The sequence below is a fragment of the Manacus candei genome, unplaced genomic scaffold (assembly GCF_025592945.1).
Source record: "Manacus candei isolate 608988 ecotype Guabito, Panama unplaced genomic scaffold, ASM2559294v1 h1tg000064l, whole genome shotgun sequence".
In the NCBI taxonomy this organism is placed as follows: domain Eukaryota; kingdom Metazoa; phylum Chordata; class Aves; order Passeriformes; family Pipridae; genus Manacus; species Manacus candei.
In genome coordinates, this window is record NW_026138112.1 from 107,967 (window position 1) to 122,817 (window position 14,851).

Here is a 14,851-nt window from a genome sequence, read left to right on the forward strand (position 1 = left end):
CCGACCCCCGGGGAGCGCAGACGCGATGTGAGCTCCCGCTTGGCTCCCGGCAGCCCTGGGAAGGAGGAGTGATTCCCAATTCCCAGCTTTTTGCCCTAAACTTCGCGCCTGCAGCCTCCTCCAAAGAGCTGAGCCGTGCCCTGGGCAGCAGCAGGTACAAAAACCGGCTGGAGGCTTTCCCGTGCCCCACAGCTACGGATTTGTCCCTTGTTTTTTTGGGATAGGGTGGCTTTCTGTGCCTGTGCAGCAAACCCTGGAGAGAGGGGGGGATTGAGGGCACCCCCTCATTGCTGGGTGTGCTGGGAGGTCCCCGTGGTGTGGGGAGGGGTCCGGGATGCTGAAGGTTCCCCTTGGAAGACAATTCCAGCTCAGGGATTGTGCCTGGGCTCCGGGAGGGCTGCGGGATGTGGGGTGGGATTTGGGCAGCCGGCACCGGGAGAGCGGGGCCAGAGGAGAGGTCGTCCCACCTCTCCCACCTCAGAGGTCGTCTGGCACCTTTCCTGGCACGTCGGGGTGCCAGACACCACCGCGGGTCTCTGGAGGGCACGAGGGAAACCCTGTGCCCCCCACCCAAGGGACAGCCATGGGGCAGGGACGCTCCGTGTCCCCATTTCCAGCCGGTGGAGAGAAACATCCCAGGATCCCGGCAGGTACCAGGCACGTGGATGAGCCTTCAGCCTCCTCCTCCTGCCTTCCTGCTCGGCCAGCAGGTCCTGTGGGGAGAGCTCAGGAGCAGGGCAGAGCCTGGTGGTGCCGTGTGGGAATGCTTTCTGGGAGCACTGGGATGCTGCAGGGGAGACCAGGAACCATTTTTTCCACTTTTCCCACTTTTTCCAAGCTCCTTCCACACCAGTCCTACCACGATGGCCCCCAGTCGTGCAGCAGCTCCGGAAGCTCACGGGGAAGGTCTCTTGCAAAACCACCCTTTGGGAATACCTGTTCTTCTCAGGAGGCTTTTCCCCACTGGGATTGGTGTCCCTGGGTTGGGTTTCAGCTATTTTTGGCCCTGTAAATCTGATGGGTGACGATGCTCATGGCTGTGAGCGTGTGGCAAAGTCCTCCTTGGTACGATGGGTCCTTCCTCCACACGCACAAGCTGCTTTCTCTTTTGGGATTTAATCTATTTTAACTCTTATTTCCAGCTCTTTTCTCCATCCGTCTCCTCTTCCAGCACCCTGGATGGGGACTGCTCCTTGATTACCCCTTGCATGGGGGGTTTTGCTGCTTGAATTATCCCATAGCATCCTCCAGTGTGGGGATCAGTCCCTGTTTCCTACCTGGAACCCCCAAAGCCCAACACATCGGGCTGATTCCCAGTTAATTTTGCATTCCCAGCCCTGCATCCATGCACTGGGAGCAACTCGTGGTGGCATTGGCTCTGCACATCCTGAATCCACAGGGATGTGGGAAGGCTGTGGACTGGGAAGGGGAAGGTTTGGCACTGGGAATCCCTCTCTCCGTGGCTGGGCAGACACCATCAGTGGTTTTCCCTGGATCCCACCCCTGGGCTCTGCTCCCAGCAAAGGAGGCTTGGCTACCTGGGGTGCTGGGAGGAAAATGGATTGCCCCATTCTCCACACTTTCTCCCACACCTTAAAAACAATGCAGCTGGCAGGAGAAGGGCCCCTGGGTGCTGTTCAGCCACCCACACCTCCCAGGGAGCACCGTGGGACTGTGTTCCCAGGGGAACAACACCACAGCCACCCCTGGAAACAGTGGTGAGAGAGACCTGGGCTGTGCTGGGGCTGCTGGGGGGCTGTGCTGGGGCTGCTGGGGGGGTGTGCCAGGGCTGGGGGGTGTGCCAGGGCTGGCACAGGGGCTTGGGGGGATGCTGAGGAGAGTGCCTGTTGTGTTTGGGGGGGGGGGAATTTGGGTGCTGAGTGCCCGGGAAGGTTGTGCTCTGCTCCTAAAGGGGGAGAGGAAAACTGCTGGGGAGCATCCAAACACTCTTGTCAGTAGAAATAGGGTGGGGAAGGCAAAGGGTTTGCCTTCAAATATTTGGGAAGGTGATAAAACAGCAGTTGGCCCAGTGGGAGCTGCTGATTGTTCCTGTCTGGCTGCAGCCCCAGGGTATCCATTCATCCCTCCATCCATCCACCCATCCCTCCACCCATCCATCCATCCCTCCATCCATCCCTCCATCCCTCCATCCACCCATCCCTCCATCCACCCCTCCATCCATCCCCCATCCATCCCTCCATCCATCCCTCCATCCCTCCACCCATCCACCCATCCCTCCATCCCTCCATCCAGGGCTCTCTCCTGCCCTACTGGAGGCAGTGCCTGTGGTTATAAAAATGGCCTGTCCCTCAGTGCACAGCACCTTTTCCAACTGCTGAAACCCTCCTTGTTTCCCTGAAGCTGGTGGGGATGGATCCTGGGAATGCAGGGCTGGGGGATGTGAGAGCAGAAGTGCTGAACCCGTCAGTTCTGCTGCAAGGAGGATGCTCAGAAGTGTTTGCTCGGGGATATTTGTTGGTTAAATGGCCCTGGCACAGACCAGCAGGGACTGATCCTGGCTTTGGAAAAGGGAAATGCTGGATTAAAAGGCTCACAGGTGGATCAGAGTGGAGGTTTTTAGGCAGTGAGCGACTGGAGGGCGCTCAGGGTTCCTGCCCTCAGGATGGGATGGGAAGGGCTCGTGTGAAGCATGGCAAGGACCTGCTCCAGAGGTGTTGACAGCAATCAGGGAACGATGTGACTCCAAAACCTATTTTTATTTTGTTTTATTGGCTTCCTCGGGCTTGAGCTGAGGCTTCTGGCCAGGAGAGCCACGTCCATGTCGGTGCAATAGGTGGGTCAAGCTCAGCCCTCCCTGCTCAGGGCCAGAGGGTCTCACTTGGGGTTAAAGTCTCTTAAATTTAAAGAAGCAAATTGTCTCTGGGGATGTTCAGGGGCTTTGCAGCAGAACCTGGTGCTGAACTGAGGTGCAGCTCATCCTGCTGGATGGGACAATTGGAGGGGACAGGGACAACAGGGTCCCTGAGGGTGATTTAATCTCAAAGTGCTCGTTTAATTAACGCAGCAGCCCTTGGATGCATCCTAATTCTCTGTGCACATCTGACTTTGCGGCACATGGGGGCTGAAGCTGTGCCTTTCTGCTCTCCCTCACTTGGTGGCTGGGAAAAAAATCAATGTAAAACCCTTCAAAATGCCCGGAAAGACCCGTTATCTCCTGCTATCAAACCGGGAAGGTGAAGTTCAAACAACCCCATCAAGGACGGGAGCTCCTTCCCTGCTCTCCTGGGAGTGGGTTGAGAAACCAACCCCTTCCTTATAGATTTATGTAATTCCTTTGGTTTAGGGCAAAAAAGAGCTTTGCTTGGCCTGGTTGTGGGGTGGAAAGAGCCTTCTCCTTGGGCCTGCACCTTGTTCTGCTTTGGGAAAAGCATTTTGCAGAGGGGAAGGCCCTGATCCCCCTTGCACATGTCCCTGCTGCAGCCTGGTTCTGTTCTCAGTCAGGGGCTGGCTCCTGATTTTCTTTTTTTCCCATTACTTGGGTGTTTTGAACTCCAACACGAAGCTTTCTCTCATCCTCACCCCCCTTCCCAGTCTTCCCAGTCCCACCAGTTGGCCTAAGGGAGACACAGACCCACCAAACACCTGAAAATCGGCTGTAACCTGAAAACCAGGCGTGGAGCAGCTTCCACCGGGAGAGATTAAAAGTTACTGAATAACCCAACTCCGTCAGCCCCCGGTCGCTGCAGGGAATGTGGCAGCGCCGGTGCCAGGTGCCCAGTGCCCGGCGGGCATTTTGGTCACCCAAAACCACAAAGCAATTCCCCCCTTCCCCCCTCCCCATCCCAACCCTCCGGGAGCCCGGGGAGGGGGGATGCCCAGGCCGGGGTGATGAGCAGAGCGAGCCCCGGCAGAGCTGCAGGACGCCGGGCACGGGCCGGGGAGGGGACGAGGGCACTGCTGGGACCCGCTGAGCGTGGATGCCACCGTGGGAAAAGCGGCGGGCACGGCGCAGCCGGCTCAGCCCCGCTCCCGCAGCCCTCCCGCAGCTCCCCCGGCTCCGCCGCCGGCTGAGCCCTTTTCCTGCCGCTGCCCACCCAGCGCCTCCTTCCCGGGCTCGGGCAGCCCCCGCTGCCTCCGGACGGCCATGGCCTCGGTGTGTGCCTTTTGTTTGCTCTTGCTTTCGGGACCGAATTGCCCGGGGCGGGGGGAGCGGGGCCCCGGCCAAGCGGCATCTGCGGCGGGGGCGAGCGGGGCGCGATGCCCGGTGGCATCTCCGCGGCTCTCTCCGGACACAAGTAAGGCCGAGGGCGGCGGGGACACCCCTGGGGGGGGGTGTCGGGGGGTGGCTCTGAGCGGCCAGGAGGGCGCGGATATCTTTGGCTCCCATTGAGTTTCAGTTTTCCAGGAGCGCTTTATTCGGGATGGGACGGTGCGGGTCCGCTCCCCCCGCGCCTCCCCGCCGGTCTCTTAGTCCGGGAATCACAAGCAACCCTCTGGCTGCTCCGCTCGTTCCTCTGCTTTAGACGCGGGGTCGGGGGCTGGCACTGCCAGCAGCATCCCTTTGGCCCGAGCGGGTCGGCAGCTCCCCTTTTGAAGAGCAGGACCCTTAAAAATCCCTCCCCTGCACAACCCGCCGCGCTCTCGGGCCCTTCAGCTTCTCCTCGGGGCCCCTTTGGCACGTGGGGGGCAGAGGGGCGGCTGTGGGGCCTGGGGAAGGGAGGAAGGAAAGCATCCAGGAGGGAAGGGAAGGGAAGGGAAGCAGCTTCTGGGGAGGGGAGGCGTGTGCTCCTTCCTCCTGCAAGCCCCTCATCCTGCAAACTGCGTCGGCTCGCAGCTGCTCCGGCTTCCTGGGAAGTCCTATTGATGCCAAAGCAATCCTGGAGAAGTGTGGAGGGGAGGGGGGAATGACTAAAGTTATCCGTGGCCGTGTGTGCTGCTGCAGATGCGGGGTCCTTCCCCCCCCTCTCCCTGTTTTTTTGGGGAGGGGTTCGGAGCCCGTGATCAAAAGCTGGAGCTGCCGTCCATCTGCTTCTGACAACCTGAGCGCTCGCTGGCAGCTTCTGAATTCAGAGCCTTGAATTCCTCAATAATTAGAGGAGTTTTTTTCTCAAAAAAACCACCCCATCTGGGCTTTTTCGCGATGGGAATGAAAAGCCAAGGTGGGTGTGGGAGAGGGGCAGGTGGATTTTCAGCCTTAGCAACCCAAATCTTGAAATATTACATCAGCACCGAAGAGGTGTAATTAAGTAGGAAACAAATGAGCCCAGCTAATCTGTTTTGCTTGTTTGAGCTTAGCGGAGTGCAGAAAACAAACAGAGGCTGAATGATGAATGAGACTTCTTTTTATTTATTTTATTTTAAAGGGTTTCTCTTTCTCTGAGCCCCAAAGGGGGGTTGGGATGTGGGTCAGGAAAGTCGGCCGCTCCCCCCCCCCCCCCCCCCCGCGGCTCGGAGGTCACCCGGACGCGGCCGCCGGGGCCGCGCTCGCCGTTTGCCCCTTTCCTGCTCTAATTGACTGCTCTGCCAAGCCTCGGCTCCCTTGGATGCCTTCCCGGAGGGACAGGGATGGATCTCCACGCCGCTCTTCCCCGTGGCTGGCGGGGAGTCAAAGCCGTGGCCCCGCGGGTCGCCGGGCGAGTGCCCCTTTAACGCGGGCTCTGCCCCCTCGCCCCTCCCTCGCCGCGGCCCCAGGAGCTTCCCCGGGTCCTCGGGACGCGAGGCTGTCGCTGGGCACGGGTGTTCCTGCAGAGAACCGATGGTGCTGGTGCACCTTTGGGCGGCAGAAGTGGCCGGACAGCCCCCACGCGGGGCCCCCCCACGCCAACCATCCCCTCCCTCCTGCTGCCTGCCTGCCACCGGCCGTCCCACGAGGGACAGGGGGCACGGCCCTGGCTGGGAAGCCCCTGGCACGGTGGCTTTCACACCCCGAGGGGCTTCGGCAGCCCGAGCGTGTCCCAGCCCGGCCCCAGCTGTGCCACGGGGAGGGGCAGGGGCTCGGCCGGGTGGGATCGGGAGGTCTGGGGGGGCTCTCAGCACGTGGGGTCACCCCGGGGTGGTGCCACCGTCGTGTCCTCGCTTCTCCGTGCCCACCGTGCCCCAGCTGCCATCCCACCCCGAGACCCCCGGCACGGGCTGTGTGGTGGGAAGGAGGGAAGGAGGCCTGGCTGGGGTTTATTTTCCCCAGGCACTCGAGTGCTGTCGGGCTCTGGCACTGCCACGAGGTGCCAGGAGCAGATGGCAGCCATCGGCCGGGCTTTCTCCCAAATCCCTGTGGCTCCTGGCACCGTGCTGGGCAGCGGCTCCCGGTAACCCCCTCGCTCCCACACCGCTCTCTGGGGAAAGAACTGGAGGGTTTTTGGTCTCTTCGTTGAGCATTTTGCATTTAAACCCCGTCCCCAGCCTGGCGAGGAGTTACTTGTTGCTCTCTCTGGTGCGATGAGGATTGGAGGGTGGAAGGGCTTTGTGTTAAAGGCAGGTGGGTCTGAACCACTGCCCATCACTCAGCGTTGACAAAGACCCTGTTCCCCCTCCCCCCTCCTGCCAAACCTTCCAGAAATGGTTTTAAAAGCAGAGGAAACGGGCAACTCGCTTGGCCCCGGAGAGGGCAGGTGCCAGTGCGCCATGGGGAGGAGCTGGGTGGGAAGGGGGGCTCTGGGGGGCTGTCAGCACGTGGGGGCACCCCGGGAGGGGGAGCCTGGCCACCACCGTGCTGCTGCTGAGGTCCCCCCTGACCCTGGGAACAGCGGCCCCCCAAAATCACTCGGCAGGGGGGATGGTCCCGGCGAGCCCCGAAATGTCGCACGGCAGAGGTGACCCTCCCCATGTGCTGCTGGAGCCTGTCCCGCTCAGCATCCCCCAAAACCACCCCGGTGCTTCCTTTGCAGCCCCTCTCTCGCTCCTGCTGTTTGAAGCCTCCTCCATGGGGTTGTGTCCCCAGCAGCGACCCCCCCTTTTCAACAGGGGGACACCGAGCCCCCCGCACACATCTGGCTCCCCCTCCCCGCCCCTCAACCCTCCCCCGACCACCCCTCTGTCCTCCCTCCCCCTCCCATCTCCCCAGCGCTCCTCCTGCCCCCCGGAGGGGCCGGAAAATTGGGAAGAGGCCAAAATGAAACAAGTTTTCCCCTTCCCTCCTGGGTGACAATTTCAGCGCCGCGGGAGCTCGGTGGCCACCAGCCACATCTCCCGAATCCACAGCGGCCCCGCAGCCCCCCCCGAGGGCAGCAGCAGCCCCCGCCTCCCTCCAGAAGCAGCTCCGGCACTCGCCGTGTCATTGTCATTACGATGGTTTTAAATTCTGCCTTTTCTCTGCGAGGAGAAGGCCGGAGCTATTTATTCTCAGGCACCGCAGTCGCTGGTCTCAGCCTCTCTCCGAGTAATAAGAGCATCTCTGGAAGAGAAAATTGAGCAACTCGGTGGCAGGCGGTGTCTTCCTCGCCGAGCGAGGCTGTTTATCCTGCTCGTTTGGTTTCAGAGGAATAAATTTGCCAGACAACAGCGATATTACCCTCGTCTCAAAGACTTTATCAATTTGCAGTTGTCTCTCTTCGATGATGGTTTTTTATTGAACTGTCTGAGATGATTTCCAAAGAGAGGACTGCAATTTAAACTATTAAGTAATTTGGGAGAGCAATTAGTGTTAATCTGGAAACTCCCTGTGTTGCTCCCGAATAAATCACCCTCTCCGTGAGAGCAGTGCTGAAACAGCCTCGGCTGATTTATGGGGAAGGGGGGGATTTGGACCAGGAAAACAACAAGGAGTGAGTTTTCTTGCCTGGCAAACTTTAATGCTGTGGTTCAGAGGGTGTCAGGGGCTCATGGGAGTTGGGTTTTCCTCTTGGGGTCTCCCAGCAGGGCGGGGTGTCCCTCCATGTATCCCCATCTCCAAAAAGCTTCTCCACTGTGGTGCTCCCTGGAGAGATTTGGTTCGACCCAGGGTTTTGGTTCTGGAAGTGGAGGAGGGATGCTAGGGATGGGGAGCAGGGGGATGAGGGGGGCAGAGGAGATCCCTCTTCCTCCCTTGCTGTGTGATTCCATGGGATAGGAGCTGCCTGGAGCACCACAGTGCACGGCTGGTGCCAGAAACACTGTGTGCTCCCATCAGGTGGAGCCTCTTACTCCTCTGTCTCTTCTCTGTTGGCTTCTGCTCAAAACCAACCCCCAAAACTGTGTGTGAGGTCTCCACACCTCTCCAGACCGTAGGAGCATCCTCTGTTCTCTGCCTTTCACCCTGCCTCCTCTGCCTGCACCACGGGCTGCCTCACCCAAGGCAGGGCCAGAGGTGGGTGCCCAGGGGCAGGTTCCAGAGAACTCCAGGGGTGACAATCCCGTGTGTTTTACCCCCTTCATGGGGACATCTTTTGCTCCCCCAACAGCAAGTCAGACTGTCTGATGTTCCACCCTGTGCCATCACATCTCATCCTCTGGTGACCTCCCCCTGTCTCCTCCCCAGCTTCCACCCCGGTGCTTGCAGACGTGTCTCTTCCCTTCTCCCCCTGCTCTTCCCTTCTCCCCCTCCTCTTCCCTTCTCCCCCTGCTCTTCCCTGGGGAGAAGGAGCCCAGCTCCTGCAGCCTCCCCCTGTGCACTCTGTGCTCCTGCCTCTTGCTCAGGGGGGTCTCCACTGGGCTCCTCCAGCGTGTCCCTGTCTGTCTGATCCCGTGGAGCCCAGACCTGGACACCACCCAGACCTGTAAGAGGCAAGCAGAGGGGACTGACACAGCCCAGGGAAGCAGCTGGATTTGGCCAAGCTGAACTCTGGTTGTCCTTGTCCTCCAGCATCTCCAGATCCTTTCTCCAAAGCTGCTTCACAGCTCTTTGGACCCAGCCTGTCCTGTCCTTTGGGGTTATCCCATTCCAGGGGCAGCACTTGGTGTTTGCCTCCAAATTCCCTGGGCTCCTGTTGGGCTCTGTTGTCATCTGCTCCTCCCTCCCTGGTGTCCTCTGGGAATGAGCTGAGGGTGCAGCCTCAGTCCAGCTGGTTATCCACCACTTGGCCACCAGGACAGGACAAGGGGGGATGGTTTTAAGCAGGAACAGGATTGATTTAGATTGGATATAAGGAAGAAGTTTTTCACAGTGAGGGTGGGGAGGCCCTGGCCCAGGTTGCCCAGAGAAGCTGTGGCTGCCCCTGGATCCCTGGAAGTGTCCAAGGCCAGGTTGGACAGGGCTTGGAGCAACCTGGGCTAGTGGAAAGTGTCCCTGCCCATGGCAGGGGGTTAGATTAGTTGATCTTAAAAGTCCCTTCCAACCCAAACCATTCCATGATTTTATTCTATGATACTATGGAAAGCTCTGGCAAAGGCCCTGCTGAAGTGAAGTTCCCCAGCTTGCACTGCTCCTCCTGGATCCACAGAGCCAGCCCTCCCTCCCTGGCACTGAGCAGGTCCATTGGCCCTGATTTACACCTGAGAAATCCCTCCTGGCAGTTCCCAGTGTCCCTCCCGTCCATCATGGCTGGAAAGAGCATCCAGGAGGATTTGCTCCATCACCTTCTCGGGGGAGCTGAGCTGCCTGTGCTTCCCTGGCTCATCCTTGCTGGGGGATGGGTGACATCTGCCTTTTCCCTGTGCTCAGGAGCTCTCCTGCTCCCCACCATCCCCCAGAGACAGAAGCAGCTCAGGTGAGGGAGGAAGCAGAAGGGTGAAGGCAGCTCCAGCAGAGCTGTCCCAGCCCTGCTCTGCCTCTCCTTTCCTCTCTCCTCAAGGTCATCCCAGGGAAGTTATTTCTGTTTGCAGGGATCACGACAGCACCTTGTGAGCAGCAGCCCGGAGAGCCTCCCCCTCTCCAGACTGTTGCTTCTGTTTGGAGTTATTGCTTTTTCCAAGTGGCTGCCGGTTCCCCGCTCCAATCCCTCCGTAATCCACTAAGGGACCTCACATCTCCCTCTCTTTCTCCTTTTTTTTTTCTCTTTCTAAAACAATTAGCTTGGCTCAAAACCCTCTGCAATACGTCAATTAATACGAGCTGCGGCAGTAAATTAAAGGGAAACAGGAACAACTATGCTGGGATTAGGTCACTGAAACTATAAACTTTGGAACAAATCAGATTTCCTTGGGAAGGGAAATGGACAGCGGGGATATGTCAAGTCGTGAGATGAGACAGGCTCGGAGCAACTTTCCAGAGTCTCCTGACTTGGTTGCTGGATGCCAGAACTTCTTTCCCAAGGGGAAGTTTTGGGCTGCCAGAGCCCTGTTGCTGCTGATAAATGCTTGGATGGCCAAACAAACAAACAAGAAGAGAGAGAAACTGGAAAAGAGGGGGGTGAGGGGGGAGCTGTGAGGCGGTTTTGGGCAGCGGGTGGTTTGTGGCTGTATCAAGACTTGCTGCCGGTGAGGTCAAGCCCTGTATCCCCCTCCCTGGGTGGTTGGTGCTCTTGGATGTTGTACATGGCCCTGCTAAAGGGTCAGATCTGTTCACTCCCAGCTCACCCAGTGACGTTCCCAGTCTGCCAAGTGGTGGCAGGGAGCAGTGCTGGGAAGGTGCTCGGGGGGCCCTGAGGGAAGCAGGGCACTGCCACCTCTGTGCCAGCTCCGTCTGCAGGCAACAGGGGATAAAAAAACCCTCCCAAAAGCCGAGGTGAGTGGTACAACAGCGATTTCTGCACTGAGGGAGCGAGACCATCCTGGCCCTGGTGTTCTGGCAGAGCTCAGACACTCCCTTCTCCAAGAGAGGTCGTCTGTCCTCCCCCACTCCACAGAGGATCTGCTTGTGCTCCTGGTCTCTGAGGCTGGTGGAGGGCCTGGAACAGGGGTTTGCCCCCTCCTGGGGTGCTCTCCCCAGCGGGATAATTACAGCCCACGTGTTCTCATCAGCTTCACAAACACCTCATCCCTCCTGGCCTCTCGCTCAGCCCTTGGCCCCGCAAACGGAATTAAACGCTGTGCTCAGGAGCAAAGCTCTCCCTCCTCTCATCATCCCTGCCTCATCCCTGCCTCCTCCCTCCCCACAGCCTTCACCCCGGGCTGTGTGCTGCCAAACCCAGGAGGTCCCCAAGGCTTTTTTTGGGAAGGTCCCTCTCTCCCCCCTCGCACAAACCCCGCTCGCTGCCGCCCTGCGAGCGCTGACCCGGTGCTTAACCCCGGCCCACAGAGAGGTGTGAAGGCCACCACAGCCCTGCACCGCCAGACAAAAGGCTTCCCAATGATGGAAACCCCTGCTGGTGGGGCTGGGACAGCGTGGGAGCCGCGGGGACGGGGATTCAGGGCTCTGCCTTGGGAAAAACAACCCATTATTTCCTTGTTTCCTCCAGCACCGGTGATGTTTCTCAGCCGCCTCAACCCGTTCAGAGTATCCAAGTTGGGAGGCAACATTCCAGGCTCCTGGAGCTGTCAGAGAGGAGAGGCAGCTCTGGAGGTGGGGCTGTGGTGGGCTCCAAGCCCTCCCAGGGCTCCCACCCCTGGTGGTGTCCGTGGGGGCCGGGGGACCTGGAGCTCTGCAGGGCTGCACCCCAGGGGTGATGCAAGTTCTGCTGAAGGGTTGGACATGACATTCCCCGCCTGCTGCACCTCAACCAGCACCCAGGTGCTCCTTGGAGCTGGTTGAGGCTCCTCCTGACATCAGTCTTGGGGTCTGCATGACCACGGAGGTGTTTGGTTGGCATCACATTGTCACCAAGGTGACACGATTCCTGGGATCAGCTCTCTCTTGCTAAAAGGACAGTGTGGGCTCTGCCACGGGGTGCCAACAGGATTGGGGGTAAAATCAGAGAAAACTGGGAAGTCATATTCATGTTCTAATGACACAGAAATCACAGGGGAAATGCAGTTGCTGCTCCCTGGCTGGAATGTGGGGGCATCCCCCGCAGAGGAATTCCAGGGTGATTCCCCACACGCCCAGTCCGCAGCCTTAGGCACAGTTGTTATGGGGGATGAAGTGGAGGGTGTTCAAGTGGAGTGGCCAAGGATTTCTGAAAGGATCCTAAAAGGATTTCTGTTGAATTCCTCTGATTTTCTGCTGAAATCCTTTTCGGGAGGAGAACCTGAGGGCACCTCGTAGCTGATAAACCTCGTGGCAGGTTTATCCCTGATAAAGCAAAGGAGAGGGGAGGAGATGTCTTGCTGCTGAGCTGACAGTCGTGGTGAAATCACTCTCCTTGGATGACTTTGGTTCGTTGTAATCGAATTGTGACATCAAAACACATCTCTACCCCCGAGCTCCCTGCCCCCAGGGGATGATCCCCCCAAGGTGTGACCCCTGCTCTGTATTTTAGGGACTGTCACCCTCAGTGACCAAGGTCTGTCTGTCTGGAGTCAGGCCTGAACATACAGAACAGAAGTAAGTTAAGAAAGGGCAGAAGTTCAGAAAGACTCCTCTGGGCCATTCACTTAAGAGTTAGACTCGGTATCCTTGTGGGTCCCTCCCAACTCCAAATACTCTGTGCAACCTGTGGAATAACTCCTGGGATCAGCTGACAGGCTGAACCTGCCTCCCTCCCTTGTGATGCCCGGTGGGTAAGCCCCAGAACTCTGAATTATTGCCTTGAGCTCATTTTTTTTTCAGGATTAGAGCTCGTCTCTTTATCGCTTTGGGTCTGTTTGTGCAGTCAGATCCTGTCCCTGGCAGTCCTGGAACCTCAGCCTGTCCCAATTTTCTATTAGGCCGTGTATCAATCAGGAGTGTTACTCCACAACCTCTCACTGTGAGTCCTTCAAGGGCACTGGCAGCGGGGAATATATGGAATAAAAGTGTGGAGAGCAGGGAGAGGGTCTCTGTGCAGCTGTTGGAGTGTCCCTGGACACGTTAGTGAGACCACCCTCTGACCCAGCAGCTGCTCCAGAGAGAGCCCCTGTGATGGGACACACACAGGCTGGGTGGGCACGAGGGGCTCTCCTGGGGCACTGACAGACCCCCCAGACACAGAGGGGTGAGGGAATCCCCCCAAACAGAGGGGTGAGGGAATCCCCCCCAAACACGGAGGGGTGAAGGAATCCCCCCCAGACACAGAGGGGTGAGGGAATCCCCCCAAACACAGAGGGGTGAAGGAATCCCCCCAAAGAGAGGGGTGAGGGAATCCCCCCAGACACAGAGGGGTGAGGGAATCCCCCCAAACACAGAGGGGTGAAGGAATCCCCCCAAAGAGAGGGGTGAGGGAATCCCCCCAGACACAGAGGGGTGAGGGAATCCCCCCCAGACACAGAGGGGTGAGGGAATCCCCCCCAGACACAGAGGGGTGAGGGAATCCCCCCCAGACACAGAGGGGTGAGGGATTCCCCCCCAAACAGAGGGGTGAGGGAATCCTCCCTTCCTTGGGACAGAAAAATGGGGCAGTGGGAGGCTCCCTGGAGAGAGGTGGGATGGGATAAGGAGAGTAGAGATGGGATGGGATAGGGATGGATAGAGGTGAGATGGGATAAGGTTGGGTAGGGGTGTGATGGGATAAGGATGAGTAGAAGTGAGATGAGAAAGGGATGAGTAGAGATGGGACAGGATAAGGATGAGTAGAGGTGGGATGGGATAGGGATGAGTAGAGGTGTGATGGGATAGGGATGGATAGAGATGTGATGGGATAAGGATGAGTAGAGGTGGGATGGGATAGGGATGGATAGAGATGTGATGGGATAAGGATGAGTAGAGGTGGGTTGGGATAGGGATGGATAGAGATGTGATGGGATAAGGATGAGTAGGGGTGTGATGGAGTAAGGTGTGTGATGACACCACTTGGCAAACTCGTTCAAACAGTTTTCCTCCTTCTTGCTGTTGGTTAAACCAAAGCTGTGCTGCCTCTCCCTGCTCCAAGGGAGGCAAACCAGGCAAATTCTGCTCATGATTTGAGCTCCTTCTTTCCCGGGTGACACCTGGAGGGAGCTGCTGAGACACTTCCCACCGTCTACCCTGGTTGTTGGAGGCAGGATATTTTACAGCACTCCTGCTGCTGCCTCCCTGCCCAGGGCCAGCCTGCTGTGCCAAGCCCTCAGCCAGCTCCAGGCTGTTGGAAGAGCTGGATTTGCCATCCTCAGCCTGATGGCTCTGCTGGTGGGCACAGCATTTGTGTTCCCTCCATGTGTGAACCGTTGTGCTCATGAAACAGTGGTGAGAGGCAGAGATGTTCACTCCTGTGAAACCAAGGAGGCGGTGCCACATGTGCTACCCCCAATTTATTGCCCTTTCTCCACCTCTTCCTGGTATTGGGAAGGGACAGGGATGGGAGAAGCAAAGAGATTTCAGCAGTACTGAAGGCAAAACCTGGCCTTGGCTGTTCTGGTGGCCCTGAAACAATTTGGATTTTTTTCTTCACCTTCTCTTCTGGATCGTATTTTCCTGTCCTTTTAGCAAGAGAGAGCTGATCCCAGGAATGGTGTCACCAGGCAATGTGATGCCAACCAAACACCTCCAGGGTCATGCAGACTCCAAGACTGATGTCAGGAGGAGCCTCAACCAGCTCCAAGGAGCACCTGGGTGCTGGTTGAGGTGCAGCAGGCGGGGAATGTCATGTCCAACCCTGCAGCAGAACTTGCACTGCTCCAGTGTCTTCCTTGTGTTTCCCACATTAATGTCCCCAGCCCCTTCATGGGAACCAACCTGCAGTCTTGGGTGAGAATGGACAGGTTGGAAGAGGCCAAGAGAGCCAGACAAAGTGGGATTTGCATCTGGAGAGCCTGGGACGACCTCTGGGATAGCCTGTCCCAACCTCAGCTGGCGGCACCCACGTTCACAGCCACGAGGCCACCTTGGGCTCCCCTCGATCCTCCCTTCCCTGCATCCACCTCAGCCGTGGGTTTCTGTGGCTGCTCGTGGTTTTCTGGGGTCCCTGAGCCTGTCTGGGGAGTGGAGATGCCTGCAGGGAGATCGGGAGGTTCAGACACTGGCTAATCCTGTTAGGAAGCCAGTGGTTATTGCAGGGCTTCCAGTGGGACCTGCTAAATGAACCATAATTCTGTAATGAGATTTCCT

At 58.1% G+C, this 14,851-nt stretch overlaps 1 protein-coding gene across 4 annotated transcripts in view; it reads left to right on the plus strand.

Annotated features, from left to right (window-relative positions):
• NOS1 (nitric oxide synthase 1) overlaps positions 1-14,851 on the plus strand; it is an 83,838-nt gene continuing 68,987 nt past the window's right edge. For 2 of the 4 annotated variants that reach the window (XM_051805269.1, XM_051805268.1), the window contains exon 1: positions 2,236-4,114. The gene's annotated coding sequence lies outside the window, so the exon portion shown is untranslated. Of the gene's footprint in view, positions 155-2,235; positions 4,115-4,154; positions 4,257-14,851 lie in introns of those variants that run through there. The other 2 variants (XM_051805267.1, XM_051805272.1) reach the window with 2 other exon arrangements.